The 16,845-nt window shown below is 48.3% G+C and overlaps 1 long non-coding RNA gene across 1 annotated transcript in view; it reads right to left on the bottom strand.

The window, feature by feature from the left end:
* Positions 1–16,845, bottom strand: part of LOC142034291 (uncharacterized) — a 108,973-nt gene that overhangs the window by 40,618 nt on the left and 51,510 nt on the right. Inside the window, exon 2 of the long non-coding RNA XR_012651572.1 lies at positions 10,656–10,844. This is a non-coding gene — a long non-coding RNA (uncharacterized LOC142034291). The remainder of the gene's footprint in view (positions 1–10,655; positions 10,845–16,845) is intronic.

Genomic DNA, 16,845 nt, shown 5'->3' with positions numbered 1-16,845 from the left:
CGTGACTTGAGTGAACCCAGAGTGACGCCCCCGCCCGTTCGGACACCCCTACATCTCAAGCCGGATTTTTAGCTAACGCCACCGGGATTCGCTCAGCATTTCTGCAACCTGCCCTTAGAAAACCCCAGCGAAGCCACCCACCAGCCACCCACCAGAGGACGGAGGTGGAAGCAGACCTCCCAGGCTTCGGCCACCGCAGCACCGTGGGCCAGCGGGTGCCGATGCCGGCAGGGCTGCCGCCGCCGCCGCCGCTCCTAAGCCCCTTGGGCAGCCCCGCAGGCACGTGCATTGTGCTGGGGGGGGTCGGGGCTGGCAGCATTCAGCTTCCAGCAGCCGCGGGGTCAGCGCCTCCCAGCTCGGCAGGCTCTTACCACTCCTGTTCCCCGGCATTTTCATTAACTGAAGATTGCGAATGGGTCAGCAGATCTATACACTTTTTGTATTCCCTCTGCTCGGTTTATTTATTTCTTTTTTTTGCAGGATGCTGAATAACTAACCTTTTCTTCAATAGATAGATTTAAAAAAAATAGGATCCATCACACAGCAGCAGGATAGCCTTGCTCTGTTTTGACCTTTCTGAAATTAATTTCCCAATCTTAGCTTTCAAAATCAGAGATTGAAAAGACCTATTAGATCAGCCAATCCATCTTATCACTAGTACGGCAGCAAGCAGAGACCCCAGCTAAGTGCTCCTCTACACGGGGAAAGTATTCTGGAATAAGACGGGGCATGAATTTAAAGTGAAATACCTGTTCCAGAATATTCTGCACGTGGACACATACTCTGGAATAACTGCAGCTTTTCCTGCGTTTGCTCAGTCGACATCTGGAGCCAATCACTGTAACAGAAGCGGGGGGAACCTCAAACATTTTAGGATAAAAGTACCTACTTCTGGAGCTTTTTTCTGGGACAGCTACGGGGAATAGTTCACCCTGATCCTTTTTCCCCATGCGGGGCTGTTGCTCACAGGGCAGCATCCACCCAGGGAGGAGAGGAAAGGGCAAGGTGCTAACCCAGCTGCCCAGGGGAGAACTGCCCCCAGCCCCTGCAGGTAAATTCACTCTCCACCTGCAGAATCAATGATTTCCTTGAAGGATTTGGGCCAGAAGGATGAAATTCTAGTCTGCAGCTACTTAAGGAGCCTGTGATGTTAAAACACACCCCTCCCAAGTCACAATTTAGCACCTTTGCCAGGTGGCACGGGTCTTCTCAGAGGATCGGTACTTTTCCATATAGCAAATAACTCAGCACTTTGGGGCAAAACTCCAAAGCTCAAGTGTCTGCACCACACGTCCCTGTGCTGGGAGCCCGAGGGCATGGCTGGGTCCAGCTGCCCTGAGCACACTCCTGGTCTGGGGTGGGGGTCCCCAGGGAGGCTCCTCGGGGCAGGGGAGGGCTCCCGGTGCCCCATGTCCCTCTCCTCCTATTCCCCTTGGTTTTATTAAATACTTCATTATGCCATTTTTGTGGTATTCCTCATTCTGCAGTTAGTACTGCTCTGTCCCAGCCCAGGGCTCTGGGGGTTGTGTTTTAATGCCAACACTGCCGACCCTTGGGGAATAACCCGAGGGGACCCTGAAATGCAGCTCGGACCCGCAGACGGCAGGGGCGAGGGCAGGGGCGATGTCCCACCTGCGAAAGCGCCTGCCAGAGCAGGCTTTAAAAGAAAATGGTAATAGATTTCATAGGGGACAATTATAAAATAAGACACCTGAAGGAGATTTCTGGCTGGCTGACTGCCAGAACAATGAGGTTTTATAACACTTTTAACCATATCTAATACAACAATCTAATCCTTTTTAAAAAATCCTACAAAACTCTGCGCCAGTGACACCGCAGGAGCATCACAAGTGAATCACTGTGGTACAGAGCACTATTTTCCCTTAAATCCTCAGACGTCGTTGCTTTTCATGTGGCAGCCTGGCTGCTAATTTACAGGTAGGGGTGCCCATCAGCGGGATCAGGCTGGGAAGGATGAAGTCACCAGATCTCACCGAGGTCGGGCCGGGAAGAATCACAACCCACCACACAGCAGGGGTGCGGGGCCGTCGCTATTTAAGGATGCTAAACCTCTGGGGGTAAGAAGGCTGCGGTAGGGTCCGATGGACACCTCCGTTGGGTACTCACACCAGACGGGGATGACGAGGCCCTTTCCAGCCCACGGCCCGGAGCTATCTCGCTGCCGAAGGGAGGCCAGCAGCCGGGTCGCCCCTCCACAGCCAGCAGGAGATGGGTGCTCGCTGGGAGCGTGAGAGCCCACCCGTCTGGAGGGGACGGCCGGTCCCCCTCTGCAGAGCCCGGTCTCCGTCTCCAGGCGCTGCAGAGCCACCGCCCGCCCAAAATGGCCACGGCTGACACGAAGCCAGCCCTTCACCGCCCGCAAGGCTCAAACATTTAAGAGGTGGCGTTCCCAGACGGCCTGCCGCCCTCGGCTCTCGGGAAGCGGCTGGGGATGTTTGACGGCCGTGGGGCTTTCAGCAGAGCAGAGCAGCGCCGAGGGGCGGCCCGCGTCGCACAAACAGCAAGCAGAATGCACGAGGCCGGCATAGCGTTGTAGTAACTCAGGTCTGTTCAAACCAACCCGGTTTCCTACTTTGATGATGCTACAAGTGTAGTCAATTAATAAAAAAACCCCACAAAATCCTCCCTGCCTGCCCGGAGCAGATTTGCATGAAGCGTTTCACGTCAGCCTTGGGGGAACGTTTGTGCTATAACGAACCGATACAACGTGTGCCACACTGATTAAAAGCCGGATACCTCGCAGACCTTGAAAAGGCGTTGAGGGGAGGAAATTGTTAGCAGGTCAGTGCTTTCTGGAGGGTCCTCAGGGATCCGCACGAAGCCTGATGCCAGGGGTGGCTTCACCCAGACTGGAGGGAAATCCTTTGGTGCAGATGGCAGAGGAGATCCCCTCCGGCGGTACCACACCGAGCCCAGGTACGGCGATTCCTCGTCAAAGGGATGCCACAGGTGTACACGTAGGGAGGGGAGCCACCAGCGATGCTGATTTACGCTGCTGGTAGTAAATGATATCAATGCCACGACAGGCTTTGGTTTGGGAGAGAGGAGAATGCATTCAAAAGTATTTGAAAATGGGTTTCTTGCTATCAAATTCGACAGGAACGAGCCGCTGCTTAAACCTGAAGTAAGTGTATTCACAAAGAAACTGTAAATTTCTATAAATATATATATATATATCAGTTTAAAGCCCTTTTACATTTTCTATCAAGCATTGCAGTTTAGTTGACAACTGCAAGTCTTTTTCCATTAAAATGCCTCTATTATGCTTCTGCAGTTACTGCCCTTTTTAAACATCATTACACTGTGAGGAGCTGCCACTATATCCGTACAATGGGGGGAATCAAGAGCACACAGATAAACTGGAGCTGCAAACTTTGCGCACTCAACAAGTCCTCTCTGCAGACAATTAGGGCCAAAAGATAAATATTGACACATTAGACTATTTTCCTCAATTTGTTTTTTTGTTGATCGTCTGAGCGATCTGATGAGGCAAAATTCCACTTTTCCGATATCTCGGATTCTTGGCTAATAGAAACAAATAAAGTGAAAGCTTCTGTCCACAATGGGTTAGGAGCATCTATTGTTGGCAGGCACTAATCGGATTAAATTGGCTCCTGGCTCTATTGCTAGGAGGCTAACTCATTCCTAAATTTTTCCCATCTCAAGGGGATGTGTCATTGTTGCTTTTTTTTTTTTTTTTACTATTTAAATCTGACGGATAGAAAGAAATAAGGAACGGCTTGAGATGACGGCAGTGCCCGCCGCCCTGCGAACAAAGAGCAGGGCTGGTAGAGGCACAGACGTGGTGCGGTGCGGTGGTCCGCGGTGGTCCGCGCTGGCCGGAGGGGCCGGCGGGGGCTGTGGCGGCTCCCGCAAGCCCCTTCTCCTGGCTGGAGCCGGTCTGGCATCTCCGCCGCCGCTCCGGCATCTCCGCCGCCGCTCCTCTCTGGAAATGGCATTTAAACCCCAAAGGTAATGCACCCAGGCAGGGAAAAACCTCCCGCTTTCCACACCAGGCTGCGCTCAGGTTGTTTCCCATTAGCATTTTAATACGTACCCCTGGCATCAGCCCCTTAAAAGAAGCAAACACGTTTATGCAAGCAGCCGAAAAAGACGGCCTTAAATAATGTCGCCTTTGGAGGGAGGCCCGCGAGCTGCGAGGTACATTTTTGCCCACAGTCTGATAATTTTCAAAGCTATTGGCAACCTGGGAATTTTCCTGCCTTATCACCAGGGCTCAGCTAACTTCACTAACACTAATCAGAGCTGGAATCATTCATTCAAGGATTGCATGATCATGTTTTTCTTTAGCAGTGACAGCTGCCTGAGCCGTATTAGCAATGCAGATGAGTCAGCCTAATAGGTTAATGCAGAACACGCGAAAATTAGGTTTAATCCCCAGTGAAATAATCTAACATTTTCACATTTCTTGATGTTGGGATAGAGACATTGGTGGTGACTCAATTAGGTGTAATGTAGATCAAAGCAAATTTACCTTCTGGCTGAACCTTCCCCATAGTTTAGATAGAAGAATATAAGGGTTCTTTACTAATTGGCCAATGGCTGTGGGGAAAATTATATTAAAAGCGTGCATACCGCAAGAATTGTGTTTCCGATTTGGACCAAGTAATGGCTGGGCTTTGCAAACACCCAGGCACGTCGTTTTGCCAGAAACCAGCGTTTTGTGCACAGCACCTTCGAACTCACAGCTCTTTTCAATGCAACGCTTACAAATGAAGACACTTGGGGTTTTTTTTATTTTTTATTTTTTACTCTATTCATTTTTAATGTCCCATACTGAAATATCCCCACTGAGGTTTGAAAGAGCTTGTATTATAAAAGAAGCATAAAGGAAAAAAAAAACCAAACCACCCACCAGTGTGTGTCTATCTAATGTTTTCATTCTTGGGGAATAACATATCAAACAGCAATCGCTTTCAGTCATAAAGGGAAGGAAACAAAAAATTACATGCCCTCAGTTGCCAAATTATTTTTCGCCTTGACATCTTAATTCTTAATCCTTGTGTGTGGTCAAATCAGTCTACTATAGACAACCAATCAAGCAATTATTCCTAAATTATATTTGCCCAACTCACATTGATTGGTTATTCTTTTCTTATTGGGTAAGCTCATTAATTCTGAGCAGCTTGCTTATTATGCTTTCCACATCATTTTCTTTCTGAGCCTATCTACTCACACCAGCCTGCTGATGTTTCAAGATGCCATACAGAAAAAAAAGGCCGAGTGATCTATTGCATTGTCTCTTCCAGCAATTACAATTCACATTGCTGATTAACTTTGATGTGAAAACTAATGAGATAAGGCAAGTTATCAAGGCGGACCTGATCGTCATCTCATTTATAGAGCATTTGCCATCAGTGAATGACAAAAACTAATGAAGATGTATCTGACAGCAGGCTGAGCCGAGGCAGAATTTCGTTTCTCATCAGCAAGTGCTCGGCTTCGAACTCATCAGTCTATCTGAAACATGTGGAAATTAGCTTAATAATGAAAACACTTCATCCAAATAGACAAATGTTTACATTAAAATAGCTACATGATAAATAGATGTTAAAGATTTTATGCCTTCTTGAGTCTAAACAATGGAGCACAAAATATGTTCTCATATTCACTAAATCATCCCTATAAACCTCCACACGTGCTGCTGTACCTGCAAGTTCCCCGCTTTATGGCTCAAAAATATTTCTGGGCTGCGGTTCGTCCTTTTGGAAACGTACGGTTTGGGCTGTAATTAATTAACGCCTGTGCAATGGTAGCTGGCAGGAAAAAGGCAGAAGGACCCGGCGACGACGGCGTAGGGTAATTGTCCCTGTTCGGTGGGGACCAGGACGAGATTTGGGTGCACAGGGCTCCCAAAAGCAGATTTTTAACAGCACCGTAAGAGAAGCAAAAGATGCTGATGTACGTTGTGCCTCAGGAACAAATTTACACAACGTATAAAAGGGATCCATCTTTTCCCCAGACAAAAATATGAAGTACAGATATAATGAATGTAAATACATCAACATTTCTTGCCTGAGCCATAGCTGCCAAAAAGTCTCCTGTAATATCAGTCTAGTTTAGAAATGTTCCTGATAAAAGGGAGGGGGGCAGAGGTACTCCCATTTTTAATATTGTGGCTTTGGTATCTTTATTTATGAGAGACTATTTCATATTTGTTGTGCATTATTTCACATGCTTATACTATGTCCAAACATCTCCCCAATATGTTTTTGTATCTGGAATAAAATATTCATTAATCATCTGGGATCAAAAATACTGTTTTAAATAAAAAAAAGAGAGAGACATGCATCTGTAAGGCAGAATGGCGAAATTCTCGCTTTAAAACTTATTTTAAAAGCTGTGTATACTTCAATTAAAATAAACAGTTGGTAAAAGATTCTTTTCCATTATCATGACTTTTTTGCCCTCTCTGGAAAAAAAAAAATATAGACAGCCTATACCACTGCCTCCTCTAGAAAAAAAAAACCCAAACATGTTACTACCAATGTAAGAGGAATTTTAAAATTGATTTAAAAAAAGCGTATCCAAGTGGACTGAAAAAAATTACAGACTTTCCAGAAAAGCTGCAGGAGCTCCTATAAATTACGTACACCGACAGCTTTGTGCGCACACGTGAAAAAAGCTCAGACCCTGACCGAGTTCCGAACGTAACGCCCGTGCAATAGGAATCACAACGGTGCCGGGGCTTTCCGAGCCACCGATGGGTGCAGCCCCCCCGAGCCCCCCCCCAAGCCGCGCGTTGTCCCCGGAGCGCCGCTGCCAGACAATTCCCGTCTTACCATTCCGATCATAACGCACTCACCAACTTTCATTCCTCGTGTTTTGAGGACATCTGAGGTCCAAACCCGAGATACCCCGAGCAGATTGGCATTGTGTGTCGCAGATTAGCCCGCACAAAGAGCCCGCGTCCCGGGAAAGTTAAAAGAAAAGCCTGTTATAAAGCACTAGCAACAAATTACTACTTCAACGCTGGATTAAATTTAAAAGCTCTTCACAGAGCTGCAGATAAATCCTATATATTAGAAGAAACCATAAAAGTACTTGTTCAAGAGCTAAAGGCACAAGTGGAAAGTTGACCCCAAAGATTTTTTTTTAATAGCCTGCTAAGTTTATAAAATTTCTCAAGATGTAGAGAGAGGGTTACGTTACTGCTATAATACTCAACAGCACAAAGCTAACACGTGCTGGTTTGGCCGATTAATGAAGTGAGACAAATCTGCAGCAATCAATGCAATTCATTAAATAAAATGACAGCAAGGTTTGCTTTTTGGTTTTTGTGGGTTTGGGGGGGGGGGGGTTTATTTATTTTTTGCTTTTACCCAGCAATGAAGCAGGATGGTTTCTCTTCCACCACTCACGCACACAGTGGGAAAAACATTGATCCCATCCTTATTTTCCTTTTCACATGGAGCCAAAAGTACAGGTACAGAATGGCATTCCTCCCAACCTGGTGCTCAGCATTTACATGAGAGTCCCCAGCAGCTACACTGAAGGGTGAGGATGCTCTCCCAGTGGTCAGGACGCAGCATTTTCCTTTCGGTTCATAAAAATACATGTGATCTGTTCACGTTTTATTTTTCCTTTCTGCGCATCCATTATTTTATATTTCTAAAATACAGGTCTTGGACATTGCAATCACTTGGCTTGATCGCTGGATATGTATACATACGTATATCTGCATGGAGGGATGTACAGAGAAAGGAATGCTGCTCCTCCCTCCCCCTCCCCATCCTTTATCCCGGTAGCCTATTTTAATAAATAATTATAGGCAGCTAAAGGATTTGTTCATTCCAAAAGGTCTCCCCTTCACATTTCTCAGAGGTTCAGCTCAAGGAGACACCATGATAATAAGGCTGACTCGGGATCCCTACTTCACAATGTCATTATGAGCTAGCATTTAAAATGAAAAAAATATGTATATTATACCTAAAAGCGTTACAAGGTTACAGTCTCGTCTTGGAGAATATTTAATGCTGCTGGGAAAGCAGCACTGTTGCACTGAGGAGGAGGTAAAGAGGGAGAAAAAAACGAGAGGAAAATCCTTTCTGAAATACAAGCTCAGAAAAAAAGATGTTGGGAGCGAGCATGAAGTTCATTTGCATTTCCAATGACTAGGACTAATCCTCCGCTACCACGTTTATATTTTCTTATTACTTTTCCTAATGATCTTCTTTTTTTGCTCGTAGCTTTTTCTCCTCTCTCCATTCCCCACTCCTCCCCGTTTCCAAACACCCAGCACGTTATTGTCTGGCTTGGACAGCCAAGGGCTAACGATGGCCCGTCCGCGCCGGTCCACGCAGCCCCTTAAACGCAAGGGGGTGAGGGCGGGTGGGTCCCCCCGAGCCGCTGCCCCCCAACCCACCCGGGCACCCGCCGCAGCCCCCCTCGGTGCCCTGCCACGGCAGCAGGGTCGTTCGCTTTGCCAGGGTCTCTTAAGAAACGTTTCTGGGGTTGAGTAAGAGCAGAGGGGGTTTTGCCAGGTCCTTGGGGCACGGTCCAGGCAGCGGGCCCCATCCCGGTGGGGTCGTGGGGTGCGTGTGGGGTGCCTCCCACACCCCCCCCACCGGCGAGGGGCATCCAGGGCTCAGGGACCTCCCCAGGATGGGGAGGCTGCACCCGCCCCACGGCCCCCCATCACCCCCCGAAAGCCACTGCTGCCCTGGGAGCTGCCCCAGTAACTGCAGGTGGCACCACCAGCTGAGAGTGGAAAATAAATAAAATAAACCAGACCCCGTCACAAAAGAGACGGCCACCCAATGCGGCTATTATTGAAAAATTTAGCTTTATCGTCGTATTGAGACCTTTCTAAAAACTAACGCAGTTTAATCTTTAAAGCCCTATTCAAAATGGCACTTAGCTAAGAGTTAGACATGAAACTGGAGCTATATCTTAACGTTAATATACATCCTCTATCTTTGACAAGTAAATTACATTACTAAATGCCTGTTTGAGACCAGCTACTAAACTGCTATTTCAATATTATCCTAAAATTTGTTAATAGCAGCTCTTTCAAATAAATTAAGTGATAATGAAAAAAAGTCCCGCTTTGAATTTATATATATTTCAGCAGAGAATAATGTTTTATTTAAAATAGTTACAGTGCGCCTTTTGATTTAGAGTTTAAAGTAAATAATATTTGTACATCTAAAACATACTCAAGACAAATGAAAAGCCTCTAGATGCTTTTGTATGAGATGCTGAAGAGCTCTACAAACTTAAAAGCACAACCTCAATTAAGCCCATCTTCATCTGGAAAAAAAATTAGCAACTGAAAGCTGAATATATTAGATAATGCACACTTGCAGAAGAGCATTCTCTTAGCAAAAAATTCTTGATAACCAACCTAAAGCTGGCCTTAGAGTTGCTCAATGCTAATTTTGTTTGAAACTGTTTAACTAACTATGAATAGATATCCATATTCAACAAAGACATAATTAATGGCAACCTTTTCTTCTGCTTAGAAGACATCATAACAAGCAGAAAAGTACAAAAAGATTTTTATAGTAACTAATTTAAGGACAAAGGGTTGACCTCTAGCATTTCATTAAATAAACTGAGCGAATAAAAGAAGAGTGACAGTATTCATCCTTGTTCAATTCAAGAAGCCAATTTCAAAATGCAAATCATAATCTGCAGATGTTGGAGCCTGATATATTTTTTTAAAATATCATTTGTTCAATTTAAGAACATCAGACATTTGAATTTTAAGTAAAAATCAAAACCAATTCCCAGCTTCAGTTTTAGGCGTAGCGTCACTGTATGCGTGGTGCTGCGGAGGTCTGCGGGCGAGCAGGGGCTCCCCTCCCTCCCCAGCCGTTTGAAACTCGCTGGCTGAACTATTCATTTTATATATTATTTCCAAAACCTTTTAATGGAGAAGTTCTATTAAGCCGCACATTATTTCTGATTAGCACGGCTGGTAAGTGCTGCTGCATTTACAACCCGGGTTCGGAGGACGAGAAAAGCCGCGAGGCGCGCCCACTGAGCTCCTCCATTCTTCCCACCCGTGGAGACCCAGCACCCACGCCCAGGTAGCACTCGCCAGCCCGAGACACAGAGGGTGATGGATGCAGCCCCGAACCGTGATGCGATGGGGCAGGTCTACCCACGGAGGAGAGCGTCCTTGCTCCGGTCCCCACAGGCAGCAGGAGCCTCGAGGCCCTGCCTGAGGGGGAGATGCGGTGGTGCATCCTGGCCAGGGCACGGGTGGGAAAACACAACAGGAGGTGAATTGACTCTGAATTTGGCAACACGACCCCAAAGCTCAGCAGCCTGGGGTTTTCTCCTGGGTGCCAGAGGAGAAGGCGTGCTGGGAAGGAAGGAGATTTTGGTTGGACTGTGGGTGATCTGCAATCTTTTACCTCAGGAGGAATTAAGTCTCAATCCAGCTCGACACTTAGCACGTGCCTGCCTTCCACACGGATTTAGGGGAAGCTAAATGCGTGCTGAAGCATACTGCTCAGAGGGGAGAGCCGAGGGGAAGCACCTCCAGTTCAGTAGATATTACGCACTTTACCGGCTATGGATCCACAGCTTAAAGTCTGTCACAGCTATTGAGGGTTTTCTTCTTCATTTCCACACTTTATTAAGACTATTTTAGCATTTCTTACCTTAACAAACTGAAGTCACAGGAGAGATGCTAGGAGATGCTTTTAATATGTCTAAAGAGACCAGAAGACGCCTTGCTGCATCTGACACAATGGTAACAGGAGTTCCTCCCTCTCCCATTTCTACATCAAATCCGACAGCTGTTTACAAGTTTGTGAAGGATAACCCACAGGGCACGGCATCACACCAGCCTGCAAAAATACAGAATTTCTGTTAGGAAATTGCTTTGGGTGTTTGGGAGGGTTTTGGGGGAAGCAGGAGGTTTTGTTTGTTTATTTTGACCAATTAAATATGTAGACCTGTGGGATAAGTTTCTGGCTTCACTGAACTCAGCCGTAGGCTACAGTGGACCAACACTGAAGTCTCCTCGGCGAGCAATTTCCTTCCTTCTTTAACAAAGGAAAAACGTCCCAGGTGCCCATCGCATGGACCTTAGTTACTCCTAAGTTACAATGAAGAACAACATCTGTAAAAGCATGTATATTAATTAAACTGCTGTTGATTAGAACTCATCAGTGATTCACGGTACATAGAGAGGAACTGAAACAAACAGTCAGGAGCATCGCTCGGGAGAAGAGAGCAGAACTGCACCGTGGCTGGCAGTCGGTGCTGTTTCACCCCAAGTAGAGCAGAGTCATTTCTGCTATGCAAAGTGCAGTTTTCTTACAAGACCCTTCAAAAAGGGCCGTTCAGGAGCGGCTGGCCCGCCCCGGCCCCGCCGGCGCTGGGCACGGGGAGCGAGGAAGGGCCGGGGTCTTGCCAAGCGCCTGCAACCGTCCTACACAAACAGACCCTGCAGCTGTCGCGGGCCGAAATAAATGACTTCCGGAGGTTACGGAGAATAAACGAATTCATTCATGCAAAAGTGAAGGGGACATTGTTTTCCTCCTCAAAAAAAAAAAAAAAAAAAAGCCCCAACAACCTATATATTAAGGTATCAATGAACAACAAATTCATTCTGTTATGACACAGGAAATCTAAAACAGAATAGGCTGCAAAACAAACTCGATTTATCTTCACCACACATGCAAAAAAAAAATTTCTCGTTAGCTGTTCTGATTAGAGCATTCTTTGACTGGTGGTTTTGGCTCACATGCCTCTTGACTAGCGCTTAGAATTCAAGCCACACATGGAGAATTTTTTGCCGGTGCTTTAGCGGTTGATGCTAACTTCTTAGATTAAGATTGTTTCCTTAGGTTTATCCTCTTCAGTGACAATGTGTGTACAATACGCCTTTAGAGCATATTTAAAATCAGGCTGCAGATGCACATAATCTCTATCTTCCTGCATTACAAACAGCAGACATGGAGGTTTGTTGTTTTTTAAGAGGGAGAGGAATTACTCAAAGAGAAACGAAGCCTTCCATTTTCACTTTGGCAACCTTCGTTTTTGTATTCAAAAAAAGAAAAAAAAAAAGGCAAAACTGAAGCTGGAAAAGCAGACTCAAACCAGACCCTATTTCTCAAAATAAGGCAGTAGCCAAGGGTGAGCAAAAGACCAAGCCACCTCCACCAGCCCCTCGCCCTTTCCTCCCGTGTGCCAGGGGGACGGGAAGCCTCCGGCGCTCCTCAGCTCCATCCTCCCCCCACCTCCCGCCGGCAACCCTGAGCCCACCCGGGCCATCCCCGTCGGCTCCGTAACACACTCGGGAACGCGTGTAGCCTGAGCAGACCTTGCGTCCCCAGACCCAACCCCGGGAAGGACAGAAGCGCAGTGGGTGCTTCTGGCACAGCATCTTCTGCTTCCCCATCCCCAGAACAAACGCCCCCCGTCCTGTCATAGCAGCGTGGGGGGGCACAGGAGGGGGCAGCCACGGGAACCAGGCGAGACCTTCACCCCGGCTCGTGCTCTCAGACAGCCCCCTTGGCTTACGCTCTTGGTACCTGCAGGGTTATAGTCCAGCACGGCCGCTCTCCATCCCCCTGACTGCCTTGCAGGGCTGTTCCCTCCTGCCCTTCCACACGCCCCCTCGTACCCGCTTTTCTGAACCCACTCTGATTTTCTGTTCAACACTATAAACCCAAAGCATGGTGAGAAACAAAGCCCATATTGCTCTTATTTCTAAAACATTTATGCTTAGTTATTTTCCCCAAGTAACATTAAAAAATCTCTTAAAAATGAGTGTAACGGGTAGATCCTGCTATAGAAACGGAATTTGTACACAGCTGCAAGAAGTGCTCAGCTTGCAGGGGAATAATCCAAAAGGTTTTAATTAGGGAAAGCAACAATAAATGAAAGAATACGAGCTTGGATGAGAACACTTGAAAGTAAAAATAACTTGGAAAGATGAGATATGTTTGTGGTCGGAGGGGAGATCTCCCTCCAGAAGGGCAGATGTGAGCATTTTTTGCCCTGCCCAGCAACCCCGAAAGAAGGCACAAAGCATTCCCCGGCGCCAGTGTGCCCTCCCAAATCAAAGGGGCTCTTCAAGAGAAGCAGCCCAGGCGATGCCCGGCGCATTAATGCGGAGCACATCTCTGAACCCATGTGCGGCCGAGCCAGCAGCCCACCCCTTCCGTCAGCTGGTGACTTCCTAAGTGTCCCGGCCAGCTGCGCATCTGTCTGCGGCACCCCGGGACGCCTCGTCCTGCCCGGATTTCTTGGGACCGCCGGCTCCAGAGGGGGTCCCCGACAAAGGCAGGATGCACCCCCGGTGCCACGCCAGGATGCGGCCAGGCTCGGGGGGCCGGGGCCAGGCAGCGCGGTCCTCCCCGGCCGCTTCTTTAAACCCATGTCACGCTCCCACGACAACTGCTCCTCTGTGCTTGTTTGAACTGTCCCTCCCAATTAGCGGTAATAAGTGACTCTGTAAAGATGAGCAAACACAGCGCATTCATTAGCCCCGGCAGCCCCCTCCCTCCCTCCCGGCCCGGCAGCCCCAGGAGATCCCCAGGGCACTGCTCCGCCGGCACCCGGAGGATGCTGAGCGCATCTCGCCTGGCCTCAACGAGCGCCGGCAAAAGGCAAATTAATGACAAGTCGCTCGAAGAGTTTGCCTGAAATTATTTTATTCTGCCCATCTACCCAAGAATTGATTACTCTCGGCCTGAAAATATGTCCAAATCAATACGCTAAAGCTAAGAGCAAAAAAGACATGCTCTAGCCCCATTTATTTAATCCACTTTTTTGAGGAATGGCACATAATTTACCGGGTAGGAATTGCTAAGCCTTTCCAGAGCAAGGACTAATGACAAGCTGTGGGAAACCTGCGCCTCCATCCATCTCCCGGGCGAGCCGCGGGTCCCTGCGCCCGTCGGTGATGACCTTGGCGGCAGTGAAGACCCCCACAGTGCCAGGACGTGCCTTCCGGCCATCTCGCCGTCTTTGCCGGGCACATGGGTATGGAGGTGAGGCTCATCGCTCAGGATGCCAACCAAGGAAACAATTTCAAATCTCCCCTTTAGATGAATATTTTTAAAACAAGAAAAAAAAAAACCCACCAAAAAGGATGACTGGCTGCCCAGGTGGCATACCCTGGTTTACTTGTATTTGTGCATCTTGGACCACTTTCTACAGATAACGTGTGGCCTGCAGACAAGGACACACTCCTGGCTATTAAAGCACAAAATAAACATCCAAAAACCACCTAGAAACAGCCTCGCATGCTGTTTTATGGCAGCAAACTCCAGGAAAAAGAACAACCCTGCAACTACTGCATGCACAGGTAGGGCAAGCATCCCACTCCCACTGGAGATACCTCAGTTTTTGGCCGCCTGGCGGGAGTTACCATTTCAGAAAAGCAGGAGCGCATACCAGCACTGAAGTGATATGAAATGACTGCCCAGGAGACGGTCCCTCAGGCTCTACGACAGGGCCAGCTGTGAAGGCAGGCTCTTTCTTGCAACTAGAACAAGGATGAATTTGGAGAGGGGACAGGCGCTTGCAGGCAGGGCTGTTGGCTTTCCCTGCAGACCTGGCTCTTGTATGGTAAGTTAAAACAATTTTCAAGTAAACGCTAGTTAGGAGCTGAGCTAAAAACAAGGCTGAATGCATACAACAGGAACACTGACATGACTTGAGCAACATCTGTGGCCGGACTCATCATTAGCAGGAAAATACATGCATTCCCCAGAGTGCCTGAATCCAGCTCCCAGAAATAAATGGCACGAAGGACACTCGGCAGGACAATGATGTGCCACCTTGTCATGGGGCTGGGACCCAGGCCTGGGGAAATTTCAGCACTACATGCTGCTTTGCATAGAAAATGCTCAAAACCCACCTTGCAGATGACACACAACCCGCTAACTGACCAGCAGAGCAGCGTCTGCAACACACCCCATTTGCGAATCCTCTGCATGCTCCACAGGGTCCTGGATTTTCCAGGGCATTAAACTCTATCCCCCCTCAAAAAGCTTCACGGCAGCTGTCATCCTCCTTGAGGGGGGTGGACGGATGGGCTTCTCGCTGGAGACCATCACTGTCACTCTCAAGCCGTCAATGGGTGAAGGACGAAGCGGCACTGCCGGTCCCAGCAGCCCCGCCATGCCTGGGAAGGCAGAGCAGCAACCAGGGAGCATTGCCGGCCTGTGCCTGCAGGTTTATCATTACTTGCCCGAAACAGCAGTGCGCGACCAGCATCTGTCACTAATGTGCAGAGGTACAGCAGCACACCTGTATGTACACATCTGTATGGACTCACATGTGGCTTCCCACGCACTGCCGGGAAGGTTCAAGTAAAGGACAATTCAGATTGCTTTCAACAAGTGAACTCAAGCCTTCCTACTCGCTACTATCCCTTAAAGCGAACATCTTTACGTAAAACAAAAGAAATAAAGCAGCAGGGCATTGCAAAAATCAAAATCCAGGATTTGCTGGCTTCTCTCGCCAGCTCGTAACTTGGGCAAACCCGTTCCCGTTCGTGCCGCGCTGCTCAGGCTGGAGGCTGCCCCCAGCCGTGCCCAGGCCAGGGGGCTGTCCCGGCTCGGCTGGCACCCGTCTCACGCAGGATGGCCATCGCAGCGATGACAGCCACAGCAGCATCCATCCCGCTGGCACCAAGGGCTGGGGGTGCAAAAGCCGCACGGTGTGCACACAGCTACGATCCCAGAGGTGCCCCTGGGGCTGGCCTCCCTGGCTCCTCCGCAGAAGCCAGCCCCTTCAGCCTCTTCAGCAGGGAAAGAAAGTGCCTGTTCTGTCCGGGGGTTTCTGACAAGTGCCCCCCTGGCTGCTCTGCACACCCCTCGAGGGCATCACGTCCCCAAGCCCACAGCAGTCCCGGGCTGGAAGAGAGTTACTGTTGGCCCCATTTTGCAGATGAGAGACTCGGACCTGGAGAGACGCCAGGGAAGGAGAGGGAGCCCAAGGAAAGAGCAAAACAAAACAGGGCTTGAAGCAAGACTTGTTGAACCCCAGCCCAGCTCGTCTGAGTTGGGGGGAGTGGAAAAAAAAAAAAAAAAGGCAAAAAGCGACTTTCAATTCTGAGAGAGGTTGTCTGTGCTCTGCATTTCTGGCACTGCCATGAGCACAGGGACACCTCGGCCAGGGATCACGTATGAGGGCTCAGCAGAGCCGGGAGAAGGGCTCCTCGCAGGGCAGTCGCAGCCCAGCTGATGCACTGCCTTCAGCTGCAGTTGGCTTTACTTAGAGGGGATTTTTCTAGATTAAAAATGCTGGTTCTCTCCCATTCAGAATGGGAACATCCATGAAAAGGGGTCATTCATGATGAATTTGTGAGTGCTGGGTAGGGGAAAAAAAAAAAAAATCAGCCCAGAAAACAACATCGCCTTTATTGATCAGCACTGCTTATTGAGCCCCCAGGAGCTCCTCCACGGGCGACACAGCTCCTGCAGCAGCCTCAGCAAGGGCTCAGCAAGGGCTCGGCGCAGCCCACCCTGTGCCAGCCTTTATCAGTTGCATTTGCACGGCATTACAGGCACGGGGCAGGGAGGCCAGAGTCATAAAGTGACAAACGGCAGGGCCGGTGTACTGATTTCTTTAGTCATCTCCCTTACATATTAACAGGCACAAATCCCCATATGTGGCAGCAATGTAAACTAGTTTTATTACTCAATAAAATATTTGAAACAAAATAAATGGTTTGTCAAACACTATATCTCCTCAAATAATAATGCACCGACTTAAAAAGAAAAACAACCGACATTCATATTCTATTGCAAAGTTTTATTTCCCCTCCCAGAGGAAAAGGAAACGGGCATTTCAAATTTGAATTCAAATACTGTATAGGAATACAGT

This window comes from Buteo buteo, chromosome 9 (assembly GCF_964188355.1).
Source record: "Buteo buteo chromosome 9, bButBut1.hap1.1, whole genome shotgun sequence".
NCBI classification, from domain to species: Eukaryota; Metazoa; Chordata; class Aves; order Accipitriformes; family Accipitridae; genus Buteo; species Buteo buteo.
The sequence above is the reverse complement of the archived record's forward strand: the minus strand, read 5'-3'. Positions and strand labels throughout refer to the sequence as shown.